Source organism: Myotis yumanensis, unplaced genomic scaffold (assembly GCF_028538775.1).
Source record: "Myotis yumanensis isolate MYYU_CA2020_CCGP unplaced genomic scaffold, mMyoYum1.0.hap1 SCAF_6, whole genome shotgun sequence".
Taxonomy (NCBI): Eukaryota; Metazoa; Chordata; class Mammalia; order Chiroptera; family Vespertilionidae; genus Myotis; species Myotis yumanensis.
Genome location: NW_027223757.1, coordinates 82080699 through 82108103, shown reverse-complemented (window position 1 = coordinate 82108103; position 27405 = coordinate 82080699). Strand labels below are relative to the sequence as shown.

Sequence of the window (27405 nt, the reverse complement as noted above, 5' to 3'; positions counted from 1 at the left end):
ACTTTAATTGTTGCATATGTGCATTCATTTACCAAGTATGTCCTCAGCACCTGATAAGGAAGGGCTAAGCCTTCAATTATAGACTACAATATAGTGCCTTTGTCAGCTAAGTCTTGTATCCCCCTCTCCTATCTAAATAAATCATAGGAGATTACTTCCTTCATCACACTTTTTGTAATCTGAAATTACATTGCTTATTTCTTTATGTCCTCTCTGTCTCACCCTCTAAAATATGAGCCTTGTGAAGGCAGGGACCCTGTCTACTTTATTCACTGCTGTACTCCAGCAACTAGAACAGTGTCTAGCACATAGTAGGTCCTCAAAAAAATGTTTCTTTGAATGAGTGACTCAGAGATGAACATAACCCGGGTCCTTTGAGAAGAGATTCTAAGAGAGTGTGGAAAAACACCTAGTGGGGCAGTAAGGAAAAGGGAAAGTCAGCACAAAAATGTCATTGGCCCTCCACTCCAAATTTTAACGTATTTGGCATCTCAAAAGTAGCAAAACATCAGAGCAATCGTCAATGTATTGGTTCCTCATGTGTGGGATGAACGGCCTGAGCAGACGGTGCCAATGCTCCTTCAGGTCGCTGTGCTGGAGCGGAAAGGACACCGGGCAGAGGTCAGGAGGCTCTGTAACTGGCTGTGTGACTTTGGGAACTTCAGTTTTCCTCTATCAGTAAGATGCGGATAATGACTTTTGGACTAATTGCCCCAGCCCCACATTTTGTTTTGAGGTCCCCGTTGGTAACAGTGCGCATGCTCCATAAACCTGGACATCTCATGGAGCTATTTGGCCGTCACCAGGAGGCCTCCTCCTGTGACTCATGCAGGGAAGGCCTTTGTGGACTTGCTGCCTTTGCTGGGGTTGGTTACTCACAAAATGGAGCTCTAAAGTGGACTGTAAAGGAAATAAATAAGTCAATAGGTGAGCACCTTCGTTTATAGCCATGGATCAAAATCTTTCATAAAGAATTCACTGAGTTTTCCACATTTTGTTTTCAAAGAGGAGAAGACTGGAGCCCAGGAAGTCCTTCTTTCCCTCCACAGCGTCACTGAGCGGCTGCGTCAGGCACTGTCTTCCTATCAGGGCAATAGGGTCAGTAATCGCCACCCTTGGCCCTATGGCTGCCTCAAGGGCAGACCCAGATCACCTAGCATCCTCTTTAGAAGACAATGGGAAGGGAGTGGTGACAAAGCCATTCAAAGGGTGTTGGAGGAACACCCAGAGAGTCCGGAACCAGGATGGGTGGGAGAGGGAGGCTGAAAGGCTTCCTACAGCTAAGTCTAGGCAACAGGGGAAAGGAGAAAAGTGCAAGATAGAGAGGGAAGCATGTGCAATACCTGGGAGGAGGGGATGCTTGGCCCCTCTGGGAGCCCTGAGCTGTTTGTTCAGTATCGTCTCACTTGGGCGATGAGGTAGGGAATGGTGAGAGATGGGTAGAGAAATAAACAGGGAACAGATCCTAAAGTAATTCATTCTACCCAGAGGAGAAGCATAAGTATTTAATCTCACATATTAATTTAAAAACCATTGTACCATTTTAGTGCAGCAGAGCGGAAATATGCACATTTAATCTCCTTATTAATTTCTTCCCATAGTTACCTTTCTGTAAAAAGCTCCCTCAAAACAGTGTTTCACCAGGCAGTGCCGCCGTGAAGTGACTGCTGCCTAACCAGTTGTGTTGGTGAGCTGTCCCTCCCTATCCACTCTTCACCCTCTCCACAGGGCCTGAACCCTTTTTTTTTATATAGTAAGGTTCCATAAAAAATTTAGTTTGACCAAAAAAGAATTCCTTGCCACCAGGAAGTCTTGAAAACTATTGGGATTGATGAAGCTATGAGGTCTTTTCTATTTTTAGAGCTGACATTTCCTCTCTGCTCATTCATTGGGTAGAGAACCGTGTAAGGATGTAACCTCCACTACAATCCACAAGTATGGCAGCCAGTAGCTCAAGCACTTGTGGCACCACTTAATTGCTTAGATTACAAAGGGGCAGTAATTGTGACCTTGCCCAACACGATGCTTGTTCAGGGACAGACAACCTGGAGCCCTATTGCTTGTACACAATTGTAGAGAAGCATTAACCTGAGTCATTTTCCATGAACTGCTCATATGTATCAGTGGCAGTCGTGTCTCACTTGGAAGTCAGTGAGGCTCCTGTGTTGCCCATGAAACTGGAGACCTGATTCTCTCCCACTGGCAGCCAGTGAAAGATGCTGAGAATAGCAACATGAGTGATACCGTGGACTTGACCCAAGCATGTGACCCATTAACTTAGCTGGTATGTAGGGAACTCTGCAAAAAGTCTGCTTCCTAGAGACATTTATTAACATCACTTCTCACTCCATAAAACCTTTCTGGGTAACTTCTCTGCCAAAAATCATTGCTCCTCCTTCCAAACTCAATATTAGTGCTATCTTCTGCTGCCCTTTGAATTTAGATACCTGTTGGTGTACATGTCCAAGTTCTATCTCTTCTGCTAACCTGTAGTCTCCATTGGCAAAAGAAACATGTGCACAGCTCTATATTCTCTGCATTGCTTTCTACACAGAGGAAGCTAAGAAAAAGTTGATTGACTTATTGGCAGATGGTAAGCGTTGCTTTTTGTTTGTAATCACGACACTAAGATCTTAAAGCAGTGGTTCTCAACCTGTGGGTCGTGACCCCTTTGGTGGTCCAACGACCCTTTCACAGGGGTCGCTTAAGACCATCCTGCATATCAGATATTTACATTATGATTCATAACAGTAGCAACATTACAGTTATGAAGTAGCAACGAAAATAATTTTGTGATTGGGTCACAACATGAGGAGCTGTATTTAAAGGGCCAGAAGGTTGAGAACCACTGTTTAAAGAGATGCCTTAGTCCAGGGATCCTCAAACTTTTTAAACAGGGGGCCAGTTCACTGTCCCTCAGACCATTGGAGGGCCGGACTATAGTTTTTAAAAAAACTATGAACAAATTCCTATGCACACTGCACATATCTTATTTTGAAGTAAAAAAACAAAATGGGAACCAATACAATATTTGTATTTGCATGTGGCCCGCGGGCCATAGTGTGAGGACCCCTGCCTTAGTCTGCTGGGACTTCCATAAAAAATGTCACAGACTAAATGCCTTAAACAATTGAAATTTATTTCTCTTGTTCTGGAGGTTGGGGAGACCAAGATTAAGATGCTACCTGATTTGGTTCCTTATGAGAATGCTTCCTGCTGACTTGCAGATGATCTCCTTATCACTGGCTCCTCACATGGTGGAGAAATAAAGAGATCTCTCCCTTTCTCTTTTTATAAGGCCATCAATACTACTGGATTTGGGCCCTGCCCTTATAACCTCATTTAACTTCAGTTACTTCCTAACAGCCTCATCTTCAAATATAGTCACTTAGAGGGTTAGGGCTCCAACGCGTGAATTATAGGGAGACACAATTCAGTCTATAGCATTCCAACCTTGCTCTCTCCAAAGTCATGTCCTTCTCATAGACAATATACATCCATTCCACACAAACAGCTCCAAAAGTCTTAACTCTTTCCAGCACTCTAAAATCCAAAGTCTCACCTAAATTTCATCTACATCAGGTGAGAATCCAGGTATCCCTCATCCTGAAGCAAAATTTATCTCCAGTTATGAAGCTGTGAAAACAGACAGATTATGTGTTTCTAAAACACAACGGTGGGACAAACATAGGATAGACATTCCCATTCCAAAAGGGAGAAACAAGAAATGAGAAAGGGTGACAGTTCCCAAGCAGGTTCAAAACATAGGCAAACTTCATCAGTTGTTAAGGCTCAAAAATAATTCTTTTTAACTCACTGCGCTACCTTTCAAAACCATCAGGCAGCAGTCCCACCCTCATGGCTCTGCTGGGTGGGAGTCCTGCACCAAGGCTCTGGGAAGCCCTGTCCCCAGAGCTCTGCGGGGTTGAAGGCCATTTGGCCTATTGAAACCAAGGCAATGGCTCCAGTCTATGAAACTGAGATGATGATTTCTGTTGAAATTGCCTTCAGAGTCATTCTCTACTTGAAGAATAGTGCATGTTAGCTCTATGATCTGGGCCTGTAGGATCTATGAAGTCCAACAGCTCTCCTTCATTTTTGTCTCGTTTTTCTGTTCTTTAGTTCCAGCCCACAGTATATCTGCTGATATAACTCCATCTCTCTTTTTGGCTTCTACTGAGATGTCTGGTTAAGTCCAATGGCTGTTAAGTCCAATGTTTGTTGAGACACACCCTCAGTGTTCTTCTCAGAACAAACTTTCTCATTTTTTAGAATACGGGTAAACTGAGAATTTTCCAAATCTCAACTCTGGTTCCTTTTTGCCTAACAAGAACTTCTTTAATTCAAATCTCTCCTCTCACACAGCAGTAAGGAGGATCCAAGTCACACCTGCACTACTTGGTCTAGAAATCTCCACTACTGAACATCTTATTTCATCATTCAAAAGTTCTTCTACAAAACACTAGCCCACAATTCAGTAGGTTATTTATCCTATCTAATAAAAGAGAAACATGGTAATTAGCCGTACTTCCGCTACACTTCCCATTGGCTAGTGATATGCAAATTAACTGCCAGCCAAGATGGCGGCCGGCAGCCAGGCAGCTTGAAGCGAACAGGGAGGCTTGCTTGCTTCAGTGACGGAGGACTCCAACGTTCCCCGCCTGCCGCTGCGGGCCTCTGAGCTTGCAGTTTGAAACATTGTAACAAATATAGAAGCTAAACAAAACCCCAGAAACCTGTTTTCAGTCAGCCGGGATCTCAGAGCTGGAGTCACAACAAAGTTTCAAATACAGAAGGTAAACAAAGGCCAGATCCCTGCTTTCAGCAGTGGAGGTCTCAGAGCTAAAGCTGGCCCAGAATTAAAAAAAAGAAAAAAAGAAAAAATGGAACGGTTGGGAGCTTCAGTCACCCGCCAGCCTGAAAACGGCCCTCAGCCCCTCACCCAGACTGGACAGGCACCCCGTGGAGACCCCTAACCTGAAGAGTGTGTGACCAAATGCAAACAGCCATCATCCCCTCATCCAGGCTGGCCAGGCACCCCAGTGGGGACCCCCACCCTGATCCAGGACACCCTTCAGGGCAAACCAGCCAGCCCCCACCCATGCACCAGGCCTCTATACTATATAGTAAAAGGGTAATATGCCTCCTGGCACCGGGATCAGCATGACAGGGGGCATTGCCCAAACCCCCTGATCGCCCTGTGGCTCTGTGTGTGACAGGGGGTGGGGCCATAACCTCCCTATCCGCCCTGCTCTGTGTGTGATAGGGGAAGGCGCCCCAACCCCCTGATCAGCCCTGCTCTGTGCCTGATGGGGGGAGCTCCCCAACCCCCTGATCACCCTGTGGCTCTGTGTGTGACAGGGGCGGGGCCACAACCTCCCTATCCGCCCTGCTTTGTTCGTGACAGGGGAAGGTGCCCCAATCCCCGGAACAGCCCTGCTCTGTGCCTGATAGGGGGGAGCTCCCCAACCCCCTGATTGAGCCTGCTCTGTGGGTGATAGAGGGCGGCACCCCAACCCCCTGATCCACCCTGCTTTGTGTGTGACAGGGGGCAGTGCCCCAACTCCCCTATTGGCCCTACTCTGTGAGTGACAGGGGGGAGCTCCCCAAGCCCCTGATGGGCCCTGCTCTGTGCGTGACAGCGGGTGGCGCTGCAACTTCCCTATCGACCCTGCCTTGAGTGTGACGGGGCGGTGCCCCAATCCCCCAATCAGCCGTACCCTGAGCGTGACTAGGGGTGGCATCGCAACCTCCCGATCCGCCCTGCTCTGTGCATGACACTGGGCAGCGCCCCAACTCCCCAATCAGCCCTGCTCTGAGCCCGACCAGGGGCTGCACCTAGGGATTGGGCCTGCCCTCTGCCACCCAGGAGCAGGCCTAAGCCAGCAGGTTGTTATCTCCCGAGGGGTCCCAGACTGTGAGAGGGCACAGGCCGGGCTGAGGGACCCCTCTCCCCACCGAGTGCACAAATTTTTGTGCACCGGGCCTCTAGTCATGTTATAACAAGAATTATCTTTCCTCCAGTTTCCAATAACCTGTTACACATTTCCTCCTGAAATCGCATCAGAATCATCTTTAACATACACATTTCTAGCATGTACCTCAAAGGTCTTCCCCTGTCTACCCATTACCCAACACTCATGACTCAAAACCACTTCTACAACTTTAGGTATCTGTTACACAGCATGCAAATCTATGTATATTAGTTAGGGGTCTCCAAGGAAACAAAACCGGTAGAATAGCATGGTTTTCTGGAGAACCCTTAGAATACACTTATTATAAGGACTTGGTGCGTGTGACTGTGGCAGCTGAGAAGTCTCCCCATCTTCAGTCAGCAAGCTGGAGACTCAGGAGAGTCAATGGTATATAATTCAAGTTTGAGTCCAAAGACCTAAGAACTAGGAGAGCCAATAGTCTAAGCTCCAGATCCAAGAAGATCCGATGTTTCCAAAGACAAGAAAAGACTGATGTCCAAGGGAGACAGACAGGAGGAGTTCCTCTTTGTTCTACTTGGGTCTTTAATTGTTTGGTTGAGGCCCACCCACATCAGGAAGGACAATAGGTATGAACTTCCTATAGGTATGAACCTCCTAGAGCCTGGGTGGGCAATCTTTTTGTGAGTGTGTGCCCAAACCAGCAAAATCTCAGATTCAAAATTCTTCTGCATGCCAACCTTAATTTTTTGAGAACATGTTACGCCTACTTGATATCTCTTAAGGTGTACGTATGTGAAGAACCTTGAAGAAATAATAAAATTCATCCGAGCGACAAAAACACAGTATATGATATTAAAAAATACATTTACTCCACATCCTCTCCAGCACTTGTCGTTTGATTTGTTGATGATAGCCAGTCTGACAGGTGTGAGATGGTACCTCATTGTTGTTTTGATTTGCATCTCTCGGATGATTAGTGACTTTGAACATGTTTTCATATGTCTCTTGGCTTTCTGAATGTCCTCTTTTGAAAGGTGTCTATTTACGTCCTTTGCCCATTTTTTTATTGGATTGCTTATCTTCCTTTTGTTAAGTTGTATGAGTTCCCTATAAATTTTGGAGATTAGGCCCTTATCAGATATGACATTGGCAAATATGTTTTCCCACGCAGTGGGTTTTCTCGTTGTTTTGTTGATGGTTTCTTTTGCTGTGCAGAAACTTTTTATTTTGATGTAGTCCCATTTGTTCATTTTCTCTTTAGTTTCAAGTGCCCTAGGAGCTGTATCAGTGAAGAAATTGCTTCGGCATATGTCTAAGATTTTGTTGCCTTTGAATTCTTCTAGAATTTTTATGGTTTCCTGTCGTACATTTAAATCCTTTATCCATTTTGAGTTTATCATGCACTGCTGGTGGGAATGCAGACTGGTGCAGCCACTATGGAAGACAGTATGGAGTTTCCTCAAAAAACTAAAAATGGAACTCCCATTTGACCCTGTGATCCCACTTCTAGGAATATATCCCAAGAAACCAGAAACACCAATCAGAAAGGATATATGCACCCATATGTTCATAGCAGCACAATTCACCATAGCTAAGATCTGGAAACAGCCTAAGTGCCCATCAGTAGATGAATGGATTAGAAAACTGTGGTACATCTACACGATGGAATACTATGCTGCTGTAAAAAAGAAGGAACTCTTACCATTTGCAACGACATGGATGGAACTGGAGAGCATTATGCTAAGTGAAATAAGCCAGTCAATGAAGGAAAAATACCACATGATCTCACACATTCATGGATAATAGAGACCATTATAAACTTTTGAACAATAATAGATACAGAGGCAGAGCTGCCTCAAACAGATTGTCAAACTGCAGCGGGAAGGCCGGGGAGGGTTAGGGGGCAGGAGGGAAGGGGGTAAGAGATCAACCGAAGGACTTGTATGCATGCATATAAGCATAATCAATGAACATAAGACACTGGGGTGTAGGGGAGGCCAGGGGATTGTCAAGGGCGGGGGGGGGAAAAAAAGGACACATATGTAATACCCTTTGTAATACTTTAAGCAATAAAAAAATTTAAAAAATTAAATTAAATAAATAAAAAAAAATTTATTTTTTAATGTATACATGTACACTGATAGTCCGACAGAAAACTTTATGACTCCCTTTGATATTATCAGTGGAACTTTTGCTGCTGCATCACTGATGACAGAGATTTGACATCAGGTTTATATTTTGTGACCTTCAGAGATATTGACGAGTTACTACTTTCATCCGTCAGGCTACTCCTATTACGAGACTTAACAAAATTCATCACTCAGAACAAAGGTTCACAATTGTAAATGGAAGATTATAAAGAGGGTTTCGCGTACCAGCAAAAGTTACTGGTGTGCCATGTTTGGCAATCGTGCCAGGGGTTGTCCACCCCTGTCCTAGGGTTTATTGATGATGAATGGTCACAGTAAGTCATGCTTTGGCAAAGGGGCTGCACCAGATGACTTCTGAGACCCCTGTGATGGTTAATTTTTTGTGTCAACCTGACTGGATTGTCAGGTGGGTCTTACATATTATCCTTGTTTTTATCAGGGTTCTATCAATTTGCCTTCAAAGACAAATTAAGTTTAGATTAAAATCATAGAGAATGTGGACTCAAGGCATGGAATTTTTAAAGCCAAGGTTGCTACTGACCTGCACACTGTAGTGCTTGGCCAGTGAGCAGAGGTACCCACAGGAGAGGAGAGCCTTTTCAGGGCAAGACAAATATGGTCCCCACACAGACTCTGACCTCTGGCCGCATCAGTGCAGCTGCAGGCACTTAGCAGGGGGTGATGACTTGGAGATAAATCTCGGTCTTTTGGGCCCTGGCTGAGTGCAGAGGTCAGTACTGAGGCCTAGGCTCTCCCCTTCCTGGGTAGCAGCATGAATCTCCTGCCCACATGGTGGAACTGGCCCAGAGGTGCTGACATGCGGGACTTGATCTGCCCTGCTTGGCTGCACTTGACATCCATTTGAATCTTGTTTCAGTCTTGTCCAAATGTTGTGGGGAGGAGGGAACACAGCATGATTGGCTTTAACTCTGAATCCTCTCTCTTTGTCCCCACTGATGTCTTCCAGGCGTCATTTACCATGAATCGTGTCCCCTTTCCTGATTGTCATCACTAAGGCCTCAGAGACTCCCTTCCAGCTTCTACAAAGAGCCCAGCATCTTTGGAAGCTAAATTTTTCTATAAATATTCTAATTCCACATACTACCTCTAAAGAAAGAAACCTTTTGAGTGGCATAGGTCAGAATTGCTTTGAAATTCTGGGGGGGAGGAGAGGGTACTAAGAAAAATCCTCATTAAGATGCAGACAATGGAAGTTGTTTGCAGGAAGCCGGTCCATCCTTGCTGCTTGACACAGTTGCTGCAGGGAGGAAACATCTGCACAGCATATGTATCAGGGGACCTGGCGTATATAACATACTGTTCTTAATATGTTTGCTCCCCTTCTTAGCACTATGCGTTTTAGCCAAGGTCACCTCTCCAAGAAAGGTTGTTTCCCCAGGTGGGGATTTTTCCCTAGAGTTAGGGATTAACAGGACTAAGGAAGGGAATAAATCAGTAAAACTCCTTAACTAAGGCGGGTAGTTAATCACTTTAACTACGAACAATCACGCTTAAGCTTCATAATCTTTACTTAGGATAATCTCCTTCAGTTACTTGATTGTAGCTTAACAGAACAATAGACTAGTGACCTTGGAATGGAGATAACAAACGCCCTAACCTTTCAATAGAATGGATAGGATTAAAATCACCTGGTATAAATACAGATGTAACAAGAGAATAAAGACAGAACCTGGTTATGCTGATGATCTGAACTCTGCCTCCCTGTCCTTCATTCTTTGCCGACTCTGTCCTCACCTTTGGGAACCCCTGGACCACTGTGGCTGGAACCCGGTAGAAACCGACCAGACAACAGTTTTGCAGTAACTGAATCTGCAGGCTTCAGAGGCTGTGAGTAAAGGTTGAGAGGCTAGTGGCTGGTTCTCTGGGGCCACCCCCGCCAGCTGGATGGCTCTGTGCAGGCAGGCAGTGGGGGCCGAGTCGCTGCCCAGCGAGCTGATTGTGCACATCTTCTCCTTCCTGCCAGCGCCTGACCGGCTGCGGGCCTCGGCCTCCTGCTCGCACTGGCGCAAGTGCCTCTTCCACCCGGCCCTCTGGCGCCAGCTCCGCATCTGCCTCCCGGTCTCCCGGGCGGAGCAGCCTCGGCTCGAGTTCCTCATGCACAAGTGCGGCCGGTTTGTGCGGGAGCTGAGCATTGAGTTCGCCTCTGCCGCCACCTTCGAGGATTACCTGAGCGAAGGTGGCGGGCAGGGCGATGGAGGCGGCGCGGACCCCTGGACAGGCGGGGAGGAAGTCCAGGCCTTGCAGTTCTTTCCCCATTGGCTGGAAAAGCTGCGCACCTACTTGGAGGTGGTGCTGTGCGTGCTGGTCAGCATCCGGAACAACAGGAACCTCCAGAAGCTTAGCCTTTTTGGAGATATAAGCGTTCCACGACAGCAAGGAAATTTGTCAAATACATACCTCAGCAAGGTGGACCCTGATGGCAAAAAAATCAAGCAAATTCAGCAGCTGTTTGAAGAAATACTGAGTAATAGTAGGCGACTGAAATGGCTGTACTGTGGGTTACAGCTGGAAATAGTAACCCCAACATCACTGTCATCTCTCTCAAACTCTACTGCCAACACCATGGAGCACTTGAGTTTACTGAACAACAATATTCCTGGTAAGAGCACCCCTATCACTACAATGGAACTAGAGCGATTTGTGAATCTGCGCTCACTTGCCCTGGATTTCTGTGACTTTACAGCTGAGATGGCAAGAGTCTTAAGCGATAGCAACCATGTGCTTTTGCAGCGACTGTCTCTCATGGTCCACGATGTTTCTGTGATGCACAAGTCTCTGGACAACATGCCAAATGATGAGCATTGGAAAGCCTTGTCACGAAGGAGCCCCAGCCTCCGGGTCTATATCATGGCTTTTGATATTATGACGGAAGACATGTTAAAGATTCTGAAACCCAGTATACCACTAGAGAGGATTCATTTTGACAGCTATTGGCGTCTCACTGGTGTTTCGGGAGCTATTGTTGATCTTATATCTAGGCAATATGACCAGTTCCTCACTCATTTCATATTAATGAGTGAAGTGCCTGACACGTTTGATTTTCCAGATCTTAGTGATAACCAAAACGAAGATCCATTGGTGTTATTAGCGAGGAGATGCACAAAGCTTTCTCTTCTGGCAATTCACGGTTACATAGTGTGGGCACACGGCCTCATTGCCGTTGCTCGTCTTCGTGGCTCTAATCTAAGAGTACTTGAAGTCACTGAAGAAAGCATTGGGTTTGACCCAGATGAACTGGTCGGCCAGGATGTGGATCCAGTGCATAACCTTACTGAGCAGGTGTCCCTGGGCCTCGGTCAATCTTGGCACGCAGTCAAGCACATTGAATTATTCAGTGTCTTCGCTGAACCAAATTGTCATTTTTACAGAGAGATTCAAAGCTTTAGCGAAGACATTTAGCTTTTTTTATAAATGCACAATTCCTGTGGTTACATATGCAAGTGGGGTCCTATTATGTTTTTGTCAGTAGTGTGAATTAATCCCTTTGTGCTGTGCTTAATCAGTATTAGCTTCATAGAATTATATATGTATATTCTACTTCTTAATCAAAGAACGTAGTCAGGTATTGGATTAGAAGTTCAAAGTGGCAATGTATAGAGCTTCCACGGTTAATAGACCTGTTACCAAACCTTAAAGATACACAACCGAAGATTAACCTGAGGTTGCTGGCTCACTTTATTTTTCACTGAGTTACTCTCTCTTTTTGATTATTTTATTCTTTGTTTGTCAGGCTGAACTCATGAGCCAAAATATTTTTATACATATATAGATATATACCCATAGCCTGGTGGATTTGTATGCAGTATACTGCATTCGCGCATTCTAATAGCATATCTATATCTGACATGATTTTATTTATCAGTTATATTACACATTCAAGTTAGCTTTTAAGCCCAGATTTCAAGTAGTGGAGGAAGAAAGAAGCTATATTCCAGGGTAAAACCTCCTAAAAGAAAAAAAAAAAAACAGAACTGTAAACACACATGCTTGCAAACAAACATTAGTCGTGAAATCCCTAGCAACAAGTCACTGAATTTTTCTCTGTCAGTGCACGCGTCAGCTGCCAAAGAATAGACTTAACTGAGGAAGTGCCCACATGCTGGCAGGGGCTGGCCCACTCTGGACAGCCAAATTCTGCTAGATTGTAATATTTAAGGTTGAATTTCGACCTATGGTACACAGCTGTGCTGTGGCTCAGTCAGCAACCTCAGAACTCTGAAAAACAAAACACAAGAAAAAGGAAAAAAAAAAACATGCACCTGTTTCACTGTGAATAGTGAATGTAAAGGAAGAGAGGAAAAACTGAAACTGGTTCTGTCACAGGTATGAGATGCTGTAATACATGACAAACATTCCACGAAGTATGTTTTAAAACCTTATTATATCTGAGAGGCTTTAAAAGCCAGTTTAACTGTTTCATGGCAACCGCGGTACAGACATGGTCTCTGTGAGACTTCCACCTGACCCCAGTTTTAAGTGGTACGAACGCTGTGCATTTAATGTTAACGGGCAGTCTGCAATAACAAAGTAGCCAACACGGGTGCCCAGCAGTGCTGAGACCTGGCTGCTCTACTGTAAGCTTTGGAAACACAATGTATGCAACAGATGTCCAGCTATGATTCTGTTTATGGAAAAAGTTTATATGTGTTTTACAAATGGTTTTACCATATATATTAAAATGACCTTGTGACAGGTGTGCACTGTTTTGTCTCCAGTGGGCACATACCATGCGGATTTTATATGTACATCAGTAGTGTGAATCCACTGGCACAGTGTGTGGAAATGCCAGATGTGGTGAGATTTTATCTTATAAATGTGATCAGATAAAATAACTCCTGACAGAAACTTTAAGGAAACCAGCTGAATGTTTGACCTGATGACTGATGTTATATAGTTTATGTTAAATGTATATTCTTTTAATCAATGAATAAAGCATTAAAAAGTGAATAAAAAGGACCCAAACAACTGGCGCCTGAACAGGGTTCCCCTAGTTAAGCCCCCCTCCCCCCCGCCCGCCCCGACCCCGGGCACTCGGGACGGATAGGACTGCGCCATAGGGTGCTGCAGACCCCCCTATAGAGGATAAGTAGGGTAAGAGGGTGGTTAGTACAGAACTTAGATTGAGAAGATGGGTCATACTGAGTCTAAAGAAAAAAGACTCTGTATTGATCTTTTAACACATATGCTTGCTAGCAGAAGAGTTATGGTTACTCCCAGTCAGACAGAAAGTTTTATACAAGAAGTATGTCCATGGCTTCCTGAGGAAGGAACTGTTAATTTAGAAACTTGGACTAAAGTAGGAGAGCAATTAAAGACTTATTACAGATTCCATGGATCTGAGAAGGTCCCGGCAAATACCCTTTCCCTCTGGAATTTAAATGGTGACACCTTGGCACCAGAGGCAGAAATGGTTGAACTTTCTCAAACTTTAAATAGTCCCTCGGCTCCACCTAGAGAGGACACATCATTACTGTCACCAGCTCAGTCTAAGAGCAATTTAACTATGCCTACTGATCGGAAGGAGAATAAATATCATAAACATGACCCTTGGTCCTTTCCAGTCAGTAGAGAGGAGAAAAGCCCTCCCATTCAAAACAGGCTCCCTAAATTAGAAAGGAAGCCTAAACCAGGCTCCTGTGAGCTCCATGTCTAAATTTCAAAGGGCAATAAGAAAAGCTGAAGCTAATGGAGATCTTGAATTCTGGCTGGAGAACCTGGCTAGAGAACTTGGCTATGCTGATGATCTGAACTTTGTCTCCGTGTCATTCCTTCTTCACTGACTCCGTTCACACCTTTGGGAACCCCTGGAACTCCTGGGGCTGGACCCCAACAGTCGTTTTCTAGATTCTCTTCCTTTCTGGGCCTGATATCACTGTTTGACCAGTACCTTGGGTGGCGCCTTCACAACATCACATTCACAATGTCAGTAAACCTGCAAACCAGGTAGTGCATTTGAATCTGAATGGGGAAATGGGAAAGGCCCAGCTTGCTTTCTACAAGCATTCTCTTCCCTGGCTCTGTTTTGTAAATGAGGGATGTTAAACTACACAAAAAACCAGGCATCCCATTAAAGGTACCAAAATCATGCAAGGAAGGGGCAGAGTGCAGGGTGAGTCACCTCACCCTCCAGGATGCGAGACAATAGTCCTGGCCTAGTGGTTTGAGGAGTTTCACCAACAGGATGTTGATGGCTGAACTCTGGAGTCAACCCTGGGTGTTTCTGTGGTGCCTGATGGGGTTCATCTCACATCCGTTACGTTCTCCAGTGACATCTCCACTCACAGGTCAACCTTTGCTTAGGAGACAGGGGGCAACGGGGCAGCCGACAGGGAGTGCCTGTGCAGTAGACCCAGCCCTTCCTCTTGCGCGCTGTGCCACGGCAGGCAGGACACAGAACCACCCCTGAAACTTTCCCTCATCTGTAAACAGAGTCGTTAGGACAATTCAGTTATATAATTTTGTGAATCTTCTTGGTAGGTTGCAGTCAGTTCTACAAATGAAGGGTATTATTACAATAGAGCAAAACAAGGCAGAGTCTCTATATACTCCTCTGAAAACCTTACCCTCAGTTTCACCGTAGGCAGCACCAGGGCTTGCTATTATTTTTTAAAGTGGTTTCCATTCATGTTTAAGTCACTAGTTTCCATTCTAGCAACAGGTCAGCGAGCTAAAAATAGATCTGCCGAAAGCAAACAAGAAGGAACCTCCCCTTGTCTCTCCCTTTTGTTTTAGAAAACCACTTGAGTTGGCCTCCGAGTGCCCAATGTGATAGAAAGACGGTAAGTTTAGTATCTGACTCCCAGCAAGTACAAGAAGTGTCGTGTCGAATACCTTCCCTGAGCCTGCAGGTGAGTTTCCTTGTAGCAAACATTTGGATAACATTCACACTGCAGGATGGTTACAAGGGAATGAATGCAAAACCCCCAGTAATATGGTAAAGGTGTCCTTCCTCCCTCCCTCAGAAAATATATTGATGCCAAGTCCAAGGTCATAGAAGTGCTCTTCATCTAAGCTGGGGCAGAACTAGAAAGAAAGCTGGTGAGCATCCAGGAAGGTGAAAGGAAAACTTTAGTTTCCAATACAAAGATGTCCTCTGTTACTTAAGACAGTAAGTAAGCTCCCTTAAGTGGCACACAGATTTGGGGTTGATCGGTTTGATGTTAGACAACCCTGAATTCAAGAAACGGTTCGGTCCCTACTGCCTGTGTGACCTTGAGAAAGGGATGGATCTCTAAACCTCAGTTTCTGTTCCTGTGAAATGGCCACTATCAGTCCTTTCCTCATGCATTTGTGATTAAATGAGCAAAGGTTGTATATGAGGTGCTTGGCTATGTTACTATGTGAGGAGGAAAGTTAGTCAAACCTACCTGTGACACAGACCCGAAGGCGACCCTCTCCCCTGCCCACATGCCCCTGGAGCCCTGTCTTCTGGCATTTATGCTCTTGTATAGGGTGTCCCAAAATTCACACAAGATTTGCAATTGAATTGAATCCCCTCCCTTGAGTGAGGCTGAGATCTATGACTTGTTTCTATCCAGGAGAATACAGTAAAAGTGAAGGAATTTTGCAGATGGAATCAAGGCCCCAAATCAGTTGATTTTAAGTTCATCCAAAGGAGTGTATCCTGAGTGGGCCTGACTTAATGAGGGGAAAGTGTCTAAAAGAGAGACTCCTCTGCTGGCCTTGAAGAAACAAGCAATGGTGATATGAATTGCCCATTAACCAAAAATCAACCGAAAATGCCACTTAGGGAAGCTGAGAGTCTTAAGTACGCAGAGGACGTCATTGTATTGGAAACTAAAGGTTTCCTTTCACCTTCCTGGATGCTCACCAACTTTCTTTCTATTTCTGCCCCAGCTTAGATTAAGAGCATATCTGTGACCTTGGACTTGGCATCGATATCTTTTCTAAACAGGGGTTTTGCATACATTCCCTTAACTATCCTGCAGTGTGAATGTCCAAATTTGTGAAAGTTGCCTGCAGCCCCAGGGAGGGCCATGTGGCAGGGAACCCGGAGGGGCCTGGAGGAGCTCAGGGTCTTAGTCCTACGTATGCCAATAACCACAAGAGCTTGGAAAAGGGCTCTGAGCTCCAGGTGAGATGCTGAGAAAGGGACCCAGCTAAGCCGTTGTCAGACTCCTAACCCACAGACCCTGAGGTTATAAATGTATTGCTTTTAAACCACTACATTTGTGGTAAATTGTGACACACCAATAGAAAACTAGTGGCCACTGCTTCCGGAAATCACTTCCTGGAGACAGGCTTAGGTTGAGGAAGGTAGCTCTCACCTTCGTCCCATTCATTGAAGGGTTAGATGCAGGGATGAGAGAAAGAAAAGGAAGCTTCCCCAGACACCACTGGTCCCGTTTCTGAGGACTGTGCCTGGTGCAGCAGCTAGGAAGACTCCTTATACAGTGCTCTTGACCCTCACCTGGCTCTTGCCACCCTGTGGAGGCCCAGGTACCCAGGAGGCTGTGCCGTGACCACCTTGCCATGGTTTGCTGACCTACCCTCTAAAGTTGGGCTAAGCTCTTATTCTCAGCTGCCCAGAAGCCTTCTCCGATCCCCATACTGTCTGCCTGACCATATTCCTACCAGGTCTGAAATACCGACTACTGGCACATTCGTGTCTCTAAGCCTCAGATTCCCCACCCATAAATTAGGGATTCTAAGAGGACCTGCTTCATGCTTCATAAGGTAAGGATTAAATGACAGTGCAGGTGATGCCTGAGCAGAGTCTAGGTGCACAGAGAAAATGTGGCCCATTTGTATCACCAGACCTGCTCTTTCAAGGCCTCTCCTCCAATGTAGGCATCTGTGAGTGCTTCTCCACCCACCCCACCCAGCTTGAAGTGGCTGCTCCCCCTGCATCCCCGAAGTCCCTCCACTGGCCGTCCTCCTGCTACAGCGCCTCTGTCTCTCACCTGCAGGCAGGCATGAAAGTGGAGTCTCCCCCAAATCTGATCGAGGGCAGACACCCTGACTCCTTCTCACCACTTCTGAGCCCCGCCAGGCAGCAATCTGGGACACTGAAAGCACTCAGTGACCTTTGTTGACTTAAGATGAAATGCGACAAATGTTTGCTGAAGGTATAAAAGGCCAGGAGCTTTAAATAAGAAATGTCATAGAGCCTCACAGACAAGAAAGCAGGCCAGACCAGGCCAGGCTTACAGACAGATAATAACAATAATAATGGGGGCACCTGTTGAGCACTTACTAAGTGCCTGGCTCTGTTTTAAGCACTTTGCATACATTACCTCATGTAATCCTCCCAACAACCCCCTGAGGGAAGTACTGAAATTGCCCATTGTCTCTGTTTACCACTCAGGGTGCAAGCTCACTGTGGGCAGGGACCGGGTCCTCCATTCTTGTCCTGGGTCTGACACAGGGGAGCTGCTCACCAGCTGTGGAGGGTTTGCAGGCACATTCAGTTTCACGCTCCTGTCCCCCCTCACCCCACCTTCACCAGTCCTGTCCCCCTCACCCCGCCTCACACCTGACATCAGAAGCTTCACTCACACTGTAGTAGGATAACCATTTAAGTCTCTAAAGGTTCGATGCACCATAATTGCCTGAAATCACACCTATTGGAATCATAGGTAAAGCTAGTACTGCAAATCCACATTCTATTAACTGAGACAGAGGGTACGAGAGCCAATGGCATGCAGGAGGGGGTGGGGTGTGTCGATCAGAAAGGAGGTTCTTTAAAACAAGCCAATCCTGAGCTGGCTGCTAGGAAGGCAAAGGAGAGAGGAGGAGGAGGAGGAGGAGGAGAGCATTTCAAGCAGAGGAAAGGGCACATCTGGAGGCCAGAGGCTGTAAGGCCAAGCAGGGCATTAGGGCAAATACAGCTTTCCATTCCCACACCCGAGTTCCTGGTGGAGCTTAAAGGCTTGTATTTTTTGAAGTTCCCTGGAAGGTTCTGATGTGCAGTCACTTGGGGGCCTAATCAATTAAATCAGTGATGCCAAGTTCTAACTTGAGAAAAACTGTCCCTTTGGCTCCACACACCACAGTGACTGCTTTGGTGTCAGAGGTCACTCTAGGGAACTGATAGGCTAGGAACACTTAAGTGACCTTGGACCAGCCACCTAACTGTGGACGCTCATCTTTACAATGAGGATACTAATAGTAGTAATTCGCACACAGAGTTGTAGGGATTAAATAAGTACATGTAAAGCAGTTAGAAAGCACACAATACGCATATAATAAATGTTAGTTATTACTACTGTTATTCTTTCCCCTTGCAGGAGACGCTTGGGAATTATTGCCACTTGTTCTCACTCAGTGAAAAGGCTCCACTTTGGTGATGTGAAGGGCATGGAGGCAGGGAAAGAACTTGGTGTAATCTGCTCTACCCCAGTTTCCCCCACGCCGGCCAGAGGCCCAGATGACTTCGTGTTTGTAATGAGTCTCGCATGTGATCCTGGATCTACGTTTTTGTCCGTCTCCATTAAAACCACCCCAATGAATTTACTAAAGTTGTAAAATAAATATTTGGCTTTAAATATACTAATAAGATATTCTAAGCACTCAGATTAGGTATTATAATTAATGTCATAGGATTGCTAAAACTTCAAAGAAGAGTCTGTTACACATTTTTTTCTAAGGAAATATTGATAAGGGCTCTTTTGCAAACCACAGAACTCACTCTGGCTAATTTAAGCAGAAAAGGAATTGGTCTAGAAAGTCATTTCCTGGCTTCTGCCTTGAAGATGCTGGGCCCATAAGAAGCATGTCTGAAAGGTGCAGGGCAGCAACAAAGTAGGACAAATGTCCACTACACCTCAATATTGAAATCAGTTGAAAATACTCTCCAAAGTATAAACATGAATAATGAGTAGCATGCTCTTTATTGTTGCTTGGCATAGGAAAGAACCAATTTCCTGCCAAGACCTTGAATATGAGCAAGCTAGGTGTGCGTGCACCCTCCTCCTCCCCCGCCCCACCCCCCCCCCCACCACACACACACACACACACACACACACACACACATACACACACACATACACACTGAAACTGGCTAATGTGAAAGTTAACCAGCATAAGTCAACAGTAGCCAGAGACCATAAGTGGATTCCACGGATTTACACAATTTAAATTGAGGCCAGGATCCAGCAGGCCCAGGAATGCAGTTCCATCTATTGCATAGTTGAGAAATTCCCCAGAGAGGCCAAGTGTCTTAATCAGGGGCACAGGGAAGTCAAGGGCATAAACCAACCCAAGTGTTTACCATTAGGAATGTTTGTCTTCTGGTAAGACAACATTCTCCTTTCTCAGGAAGTCCACCTTTGCTACCTGAGGCCTCACAGATTGACTTGCATGTGTGAATTCTTTACCTGTCTCACCTGGTATGTGAAATTGGTTCGGAAATGAGGTCATCGTCATGTTTTCCCAGGTGACATCCCTGGGCGGACCCTACTGCACCTCCCCACTGCCAGGTGGCTGAGGCCCAGCACATTGACGTCAGGGTACTGCCCAGAGAAGCAGCCTATGTCAGCAGCACGTCTCGGAGGGAGCCATGCCAAGCGGTACACGTCAAGGGGGATCGCTGGACAGAGCCACAACCCGAGTGCAAGGGAAGCAAGAAAGAAGAATGAAAGGGTGGGAGCTGGTAATGAGTTCTGTCCATGGCCAGCTCTACACACAAGAACCTGAGTGCATGACCGCCGACACCTTTCCATGGGTCTGGCAACGAAGTCCATAGCATTAGGCTCGGTGAATATTTCATCACATGCAGGATAGGAATATTAGTCATTTGGATTCACATAGGAATATTCTCCTAGATGTTGAGTCTTACAACTCAACCTTGGGGTCACAGGCTCTCAATGCTTCCTGGAATGGACAGCCATGGTGATGATGGCCACCTCCAGCAAAGGCATCCTGTCCAACCTCATCATCATTCATGGAGAAGGCCAAGCCCACAGCTCTGGGCACCACACCAAATTTAGTTCAATTCCTTGTCAGTTGGGCACCTGCTGACTATTTTTGTAAATAAAGTTTAATTAGAACACAAGCATGCCCATTGTTTACGTATTGTCTGTGGCTGCTTTCATGCTACAATTGACACAGTTGGGTAGTTGGGACAATTACTGCATGGACCTCAAAGCTGAAAGTGTTTTCTGTGTGACCCTTTATAAAAAAGTTTGTTGGCCCCTAGGTTACAGGAGCTCCAAGACCCTTACCAAGTAGATGGTAAAGTGCCTGAGAGAGTCCTTCTGGAATGTCCCACAGGGCCTCACACAGGGCTCAGTACACAGTGCAATCAAAGAATCAAGACCTCAGCTATTTCATCCAATCCCCTTATTTTGAAGATGAAGAAATCCAAATGACTAGTCCACAATAATAGAACGACAGGAAGCAGAGCAAAAGACAAGTTCCTGAGTTCCACTGTATTGCTCTGTTACTTAACAAATACTGAGTGACTATGAAAGAAATGCAAAGATATGTGTGGAATTATATAGCAATTTGATTGAGTATACAGTGTATGCCAAACGCTATATGGATATAGGCATTTCAGTCTTGGATCTCAAATCTCTGGAGAAGAGTAGATGTATAAAGTATATCTAATTGGTATGTAGAATATATACCAATAATATATACAAATAGTAAATTCTATATAATAAAGAGCTAATATGCTAATTAGACCAAACAGCAGAACGACTGTCTGGATGACCTTCCAGATGACCATCCGGACAACCTTCCAGACTAAGCTGGGGCTGTGAGGGCTGGCCGAGGCTGTGAGGACCAGCTGAGACAGCCAGGTCTGCGAGGGCTGAGCCTCGTGCACGAATTTTGTGCATTGGGCCTCTAATATATATATATATATATAAATAATAAAATTATGGCACACATGCTGCCCTATAGGAAGCAGCCCGTCATGAGGAGTGGATCCATGTAATCTGTGACGTTGAGGTCCCCATGGCCAGTTGATTCCTGTCCTATTTGCTGAACCACTGAAGGAAATCAGCACCAAGCCTGGGGACCTTTATCTTCCATCCCCGCCTCTTTTTTCAGCTCCTGTAGGCCATCCTTTTCCCACGTCAAAGCCTTCATCAATGAGGCACATCTGATAACCACTCCTTTCCCTTCTGACTGATGTCTGATGACACACTGGGCAGTTCTCCATCACTGCAAAGTGTTAACCAGCCAGGCGTTCCCACTGAGAGCCGTTTATCTCCCACTCTGGAATGAAAGGTACCTCGCCCATGATAGAGTAATTCTTGGCACACAGGTAGAAAAATGTTTTCTGAAGGGTATTAGGCCTAGATAAGGTTCAAATAGCTTTTTAAAGTGACCTAAGGTGGGGGAGGGGCCAGAAGGGATAGTCCATGGTTTTTCTCTAGGGTTGCCCTTATTCTCCTGGTCAGGAGAAGCTCCTGGGGTCCTGATAGGGATGGAGAACCTGGGGTCCCTTCATCTGCTCCCTCCAGAATCTGCCATGGCAACAGGTCTGTTGGGGGAAGAGGTAGGTGGCTCCCTTCCCCTTCTCTGCCACAGCTTAGCCAGGACTCTCCCCTCACGTCCCACCCCTGAATTGAATCCCAAGTGCCTTCCTTGCCTGTGCTGCACAGAACACTGTTCAGTGCCTTCCCGGGATCAGGTACCATGGCTCCAAGCTTCCATAGCTTCATACATGCCCTTGGGTCACAGTCCTTCTGCCTGTCCAATGGTTGCCCTTCCCCTCCCACACTCAGGCTGCAGGTTCAGTCAGGACCCAGCTGTGTCTGTTCTGTGCACCTGATTCCCACCCAGCTCAGGGTCTGGCACCTGGTAGACCTCAATAAATAATTGCCATACAGACAAGTATATTTCAAGCAACTTTGACTTTAATTTTATGTTCAATTATTAACATACATTAAAAGATGTGGTCTTGGAATCAGCCAGAATTGAGTTTGAATCCCAACTCTACCATTTTCCACAGGACCTTTCCAAGCACCAGATTTCTCATCTGTAAATCAGTCACAATATACCTATCCCATGGCATTGTGGCATTAGGGGTAGTGAATTAAATAGAGTGACTAGCATAATGTCTAGAACAGAGCAGATACTCAAATAATGGTATTATAATGCCTCCCATAGGCTTGCTACATTTGAGTATGCCACTTGTCTCAGAATGATTCAGAAAGACCTAGCATCAGGGAGGCTGGGCTCTCAGCGTGAACCTCAGGCTTCTCTCTGGCATTATAACAGCTAACTTCTCTGGGCTTTAATGCCCTATAGCAGGCTCCTTGGAAGCTACTAAAATCCCATGAAGATTCAATGGAATCCAGTGAAATCCTAAAGTAAAATTGTTAGTTTTCTTTCAATTGATAGTTTTTCACCTTCATCGTGCTCTGGAATACTGTTCTGATGTTGTTGTTTTACTGTGGGACTCTCCATGTGTCTGTAAATGAGTCCAGTTCTTAGCAGTGCAGAAGGACTAATTGGAATAAGCACAGGTTTCTTTCAAGCCAAGGCCTCCATCCATGCAAAGATGAGTTTCGAAGTCTAGCCTAGAATCCTGGGGCCATGGAAAGACAGCCCTTCAAAAGAAGCCTGCCACCCCCACATCACACAGCAAGTTCTACTGTCACTCCCTTCCCAGGGGATAAAAGGGTCGGAGATACAGAGGGGAACTGACGTGACTTCTCAAGTAGAGGAAGTATTCAGTGCAGAAGGACTAAACACCCTGCCACACCCAAGGGAGAAACCCGGGGATCCTGACTCCAGGCCTTGGCAGTCTTTACCGGATCAGGGTGCTGACAGACATCGAGTACAGTACAGGCAGTACCCCAGTGGCATGCAGCACTCCTGGTGTTTCTCTCCCCCTCCCTTTATTTCTTTCCCTCCTGCTTCCTGGCCTGATATCGCAATCCTAGCTGGTATGACATCTGGGCTATCATGTCCATGCGTAGCTCATTCAGAGTAACACATATTTTTTTAAAAGGACCTCTGGGGGACATGACCTAAAACAAATGGGTCGACCAATGGGTGGAAATTGTTGTTACTGTGGCAGGAAGTCGGAAGGAGACTTGAAAAGAGTGGGGTCTTTCTGTAGCGCTAACTCCCTACCTGGTAATTGTCTGGCTTTGCTTAAGCATAGAGATCAGCCTTGACCTTAGCCTATTCGTTGTGACCGATGGAGAATGAAAGAAAAGGGCAAAGCTCTATTGGCAATTTAAAAAAAGTCTTTGGCTTCAGGAAGAATATTTTCTCCTTGCACAGCTGGGAGGGTCTGGGTGAATCAAGGCAGCAGAGAGGACAGAGCTGATGCCCCAGCCTGGGGTCTGAAACCTGGTCTTACCAGGTCCCAGCTCTGTGGCCTAGGTCAGAGGACCCTGCCTCTCTGAGCTTCAGTTTCCTCATCTGTAACTTGGGAGTAATAACAGGACCTACCACAGAATTCAAGGAGTCAATGTGAGTAAGGTGTTCAGAACATCACATAGCCACAGCTATTAGTATTCAGTTATAAATCCATTCTCCGGCCATCCCAGCCTGCAGAGTCCCGCAAGGACTAAAGAATGAGGACGACTTCCTCTACTTTGTAAGGCAAGTCAGTTCCCCTCTGCCTCTCCTACCCTTTTATCCCCTGCCATCACCCAATCTCTTTCCCAACACTTTCCACTTCAAGCACCAGATACTCGAGGGATGGGATAAGCAGCTGTGCCAAAAAAAACAACAAAAAAAACAACCCAAAACAAACAACAAAAAAAACAACCAACTACCAAAAACCCCATGACTCCGTGACTGTTTTTATAATTCCATAGGTCATGGAGCGGATTCTAAAGTCAAGGACCACTTTTTAGGAAGTCTGGAATACTATGCTCATTGGGGTGACCTATGAGCATCTGGAAGGCCCACCGCCCCTCAAAGTTCTCTCCCACATTTGCACCATTTAAACGGAAATTTCCACCGTTAGACTCACCTCTCTGGGTTTAGCTATTCACATGGACCTTTGTTAGATTATGAGCAGTGTTCCCTTAATGGACCATGCAGTAGTCACGGGGCTCTGGTTAATTACAGACATCTGGGACCCTCGCCTGAAGACTCTGATTCAAAAGTTGGTGCTGGAATTTGGAAAGTGGTCCAGGTGGTTGGTGAGATCATGTCAAGCAGCAAAACCCTGATCTGGTGAAGACTGCCAACGGCTGGAGTCAGGATCCCCGGGTTTCTCCCTCAGCTTATGCAGAGCAACACAGTGCACAGGCCCCAGCAGGTTACCTTGTCTGTGATGAGGGTTAAATCTCTTCCTCCCTCAAAGGGACTGTGTGAAGATAAAACCAAGAGACTCAAAGATGCTCCAAAAACTCTACGGACCCCTAAGGAACCATTTTAAGAGAATACAAAGTAAGGTGAGGGAAGGGAATGAAGGCCTAGTTGGAGTGTCTTCAATATCAGGTGGAAGCAGTTGAACTTGATGTAGCAGGTAAAGGAGTGGGTGTGATAAAGACAGTATTCTAGGAAGATTAAGTCAATGGTATCAAACATGGTGGATGAGAGGTGAGAGGGGCTCTAGGCAGGATGACCTCTTAGAGAGTAAAGAGGAGAGGAAGCAAGGAAATAAATCATTTCTATGGAAGAGACAGGTTTGCTGTTTGTCAAACCTGCTTCCCCTTTTTTTATTCTGGGAAGGCAACTAGATGGCACTTGAGGTCTGGACTATGGAAAGTGGTTGGGAGGAATCTGGCCATTTCCAGGCAGGGACCATGCACACCTGCCATGTGATCCCCATTTGGGTATGCCACCTGTGCTGCCCAATGCAGAGGCCATCAGAGAAGTTGGCAGCCCTCGGGTGTGGCAGGATATGAAGAGGGAGGAGGCTGAGCAGGGAAGACAATTCATCAAACATGGCATTGGGTATTATATGAACAAGTTCATGGACTGTGGTTTTAGCAGTGGGGCGTATACTGACCAACACAATGCCTTACTCTTGAACAATGAAAACTCGAGTTTACAAAAGGGGTTTGAGTTTCTTATCTTATTTGACACATAATAATACTGCTAGACAGATCAGATCTCTGTTATACTCATGAAGTCCCCAAAACAGGAGAGGCCACAGAGCTTTCCCAAGTGGCTCTCCTCTCCTGGAGTCCTCTGGTCAAGCCCTGTCCAGAACCCTTTATCCCCACAGGAACAAACCTGAGGTGTTTGTGATAAAGGACCACAGGCAAATTATAAAGACACTGTGGGTCCTAGATTTATGATATGACTGTAAAATGCCACAGGACCCAAATGAATAAAAGGCAGGTGAGATTGCCCACCCCCTCCTGCTGTGTTTACTGGGTCTCTGCTCACTGATAGAATTAGGAAGAAGAGGCCTGCATTGAGGGGAGAGGAGCCTTGGGCTGAGTCAAGAAACCACTATCTGTTGCCATGACAACTTCCCAAATTGGATTTTTAAAAGATCGTAACTGGAACAATGGTTTTCACTTCTTCTTCATTCTAAGCAATGGGTTCTCAGTTGGTCTCCATTCACTACACATGCTCCCTTTCACCTTTAGTGCTTTTCCTTCAGTGGTGCTTGTTTCTTTCCCCCTTACTATAGAATAACCAGAAGTGGGGAAATCCTTTTAAAGGTCCTAGGGGTTGATGTGGGGTGCAGAGTAACCAGCACAAAACTTGTAAACACCACAGCCTGTAGGGGACCCGAGACACACTTTGAGACCTCTCACTTCATAATACTTCTGATACACTGATGCAGCAGCACCAGGCACACTATCCTTAGGTAAGTACGCACTTCCTCATTTCTAAAACATAATTGCATTGTCCACAGGCACGTGGTAGCACGTGCAGTCTTCTACATTATAAATAAAAGTTCCAAATCGCTCAGCCTTCCATGAGAGGTGCCTCACGATCCAACCCTAACTTATATTCCTGTCCACCTTCCCAACATCCCTTCACACTCTCTTTGCCACAGCCAAGCAGAACACTTGGTTCTTCCGTACACATCCGGCCATTTCTTGCTTCTACATGAGCCATTGTCCACAGAGTTCCCTTCCTCTGGGATGTTACATTTATTTCCTACCTTTTCCATCACCTTGGCTAACTCAGCTTATGCCTCATTCCTCCCCTCAAACGGGCCTTTTCTAAAGTGCAGCCCTTATTTCTTTACCCCTTCTCCACACTCCCTCCTTCAGGGAAGTTATTCCTTCAATGTATTCTGCTCTAAGCAGAAGTTCAAACCCACATTCCTAGTCTTGACCTTCCCCTCATTCTTCATTCTGATTTCCCAGCACTGTGAAGGACATCTGTGCTTGCCTGGTCTGTCATCACCTCGAACAAAACAGTTCTAAAACCATATTCTCCTCATTAATGACAAGTCCCTTCGTCATGGCTCTATTTCTATCAGTCCTAGGGATTCATGATTAAAAGGAAACAGAAAGCTCAAGCTCAATTAGTTTATCTGCACTCAACCCATTTACAACATTTTACTAGTATATGGCAAAATAATGGGCAAGCCCCATCAAGGGTGTCACCATTCCAAATATGGAAACCAGTCTCTCCCGAGGTGAATTACCAGAAATTATAGGTGTACATATTTCTTCCAAGGCCTGTGCCCAATTTTGTGTTCACATCACCCTTTTCAAAGCATGCTGTTCCTTTCAGCCCTAGTTTAGGCTTATTATCACCTCCTGGCAGGAACATGAAGAATCCTCCTCATAGGCTCTGCCTCAAGGTCTCTGTATCCCAACGTGGTCACAATGAACACAATCATAAGAGTAAGGACAAAAACAGCAGCAGCTCACATTTTATCTCACTCTTCCTCCTTCAATCCATTGGCAGCATGCATCCCGAAGCGTTAGATTGTGAATTTTTCTGATAAGAGGGGGCCAGACTAGATGACTTCTAAGAGATTTTCCCAAATCAGAAATTCTATGATGGTATGATTGCTGGTCCCATTTTACAGAAGAGGAAACTTGAAGAAGTTTCACACCAACAATGGGTGGCAGATACAGATCTGGAATCCAGGTCTTCTTACTTTGAGTTCATCAGTCTTCTCACCACATCAAGCAACGCAGCATATGGACCTTTCTAAGCAGGGACAAAATCAAGCTCCTATTCTGTGTAAAAACTTAGTTACTTACTCCCCATTACTCACAAGGGGGCAAAAACCACTGCCTGCCATTCAAAACCATTCTCACTGTTTGCTGTTTTGTGTGTGTGTGTGTGTGTGTGTTAGTTAATCTTGTTTTCAACTGCACTTTCCATATACCATTCTCTTCAGCCAACTTTGTATAGCCACTGGGCCCTGAACATCCTCACTGCCATACTGTTGCTGGACTTGACCTGTTACCCACTCCTAGCTACTCTGTGCA

At 45.7% G+C, this 27405-nt stretch overlaps 1 protein-coding gene and 1 pseudogene across 4 annotated transcripts in view; one reads left to right on the top strand and one right to left on the bottom strand.

The window, feature by feature from the left end:
- Positions 1 to 27405, bottom strand: part of CLIC5 (chloride intracellular channel 5) — a 188881-nt gene that overhangs the window by 63705 nt on the left and 97771 nt on the right. The gene's annotated exons all lie outside the window — the stretch shown is intronic.
- LOC139013202 (F-box only protein 33 pseudogene) lies at positions 9992 to 11506 on the top strand (annotated as a pseudogene).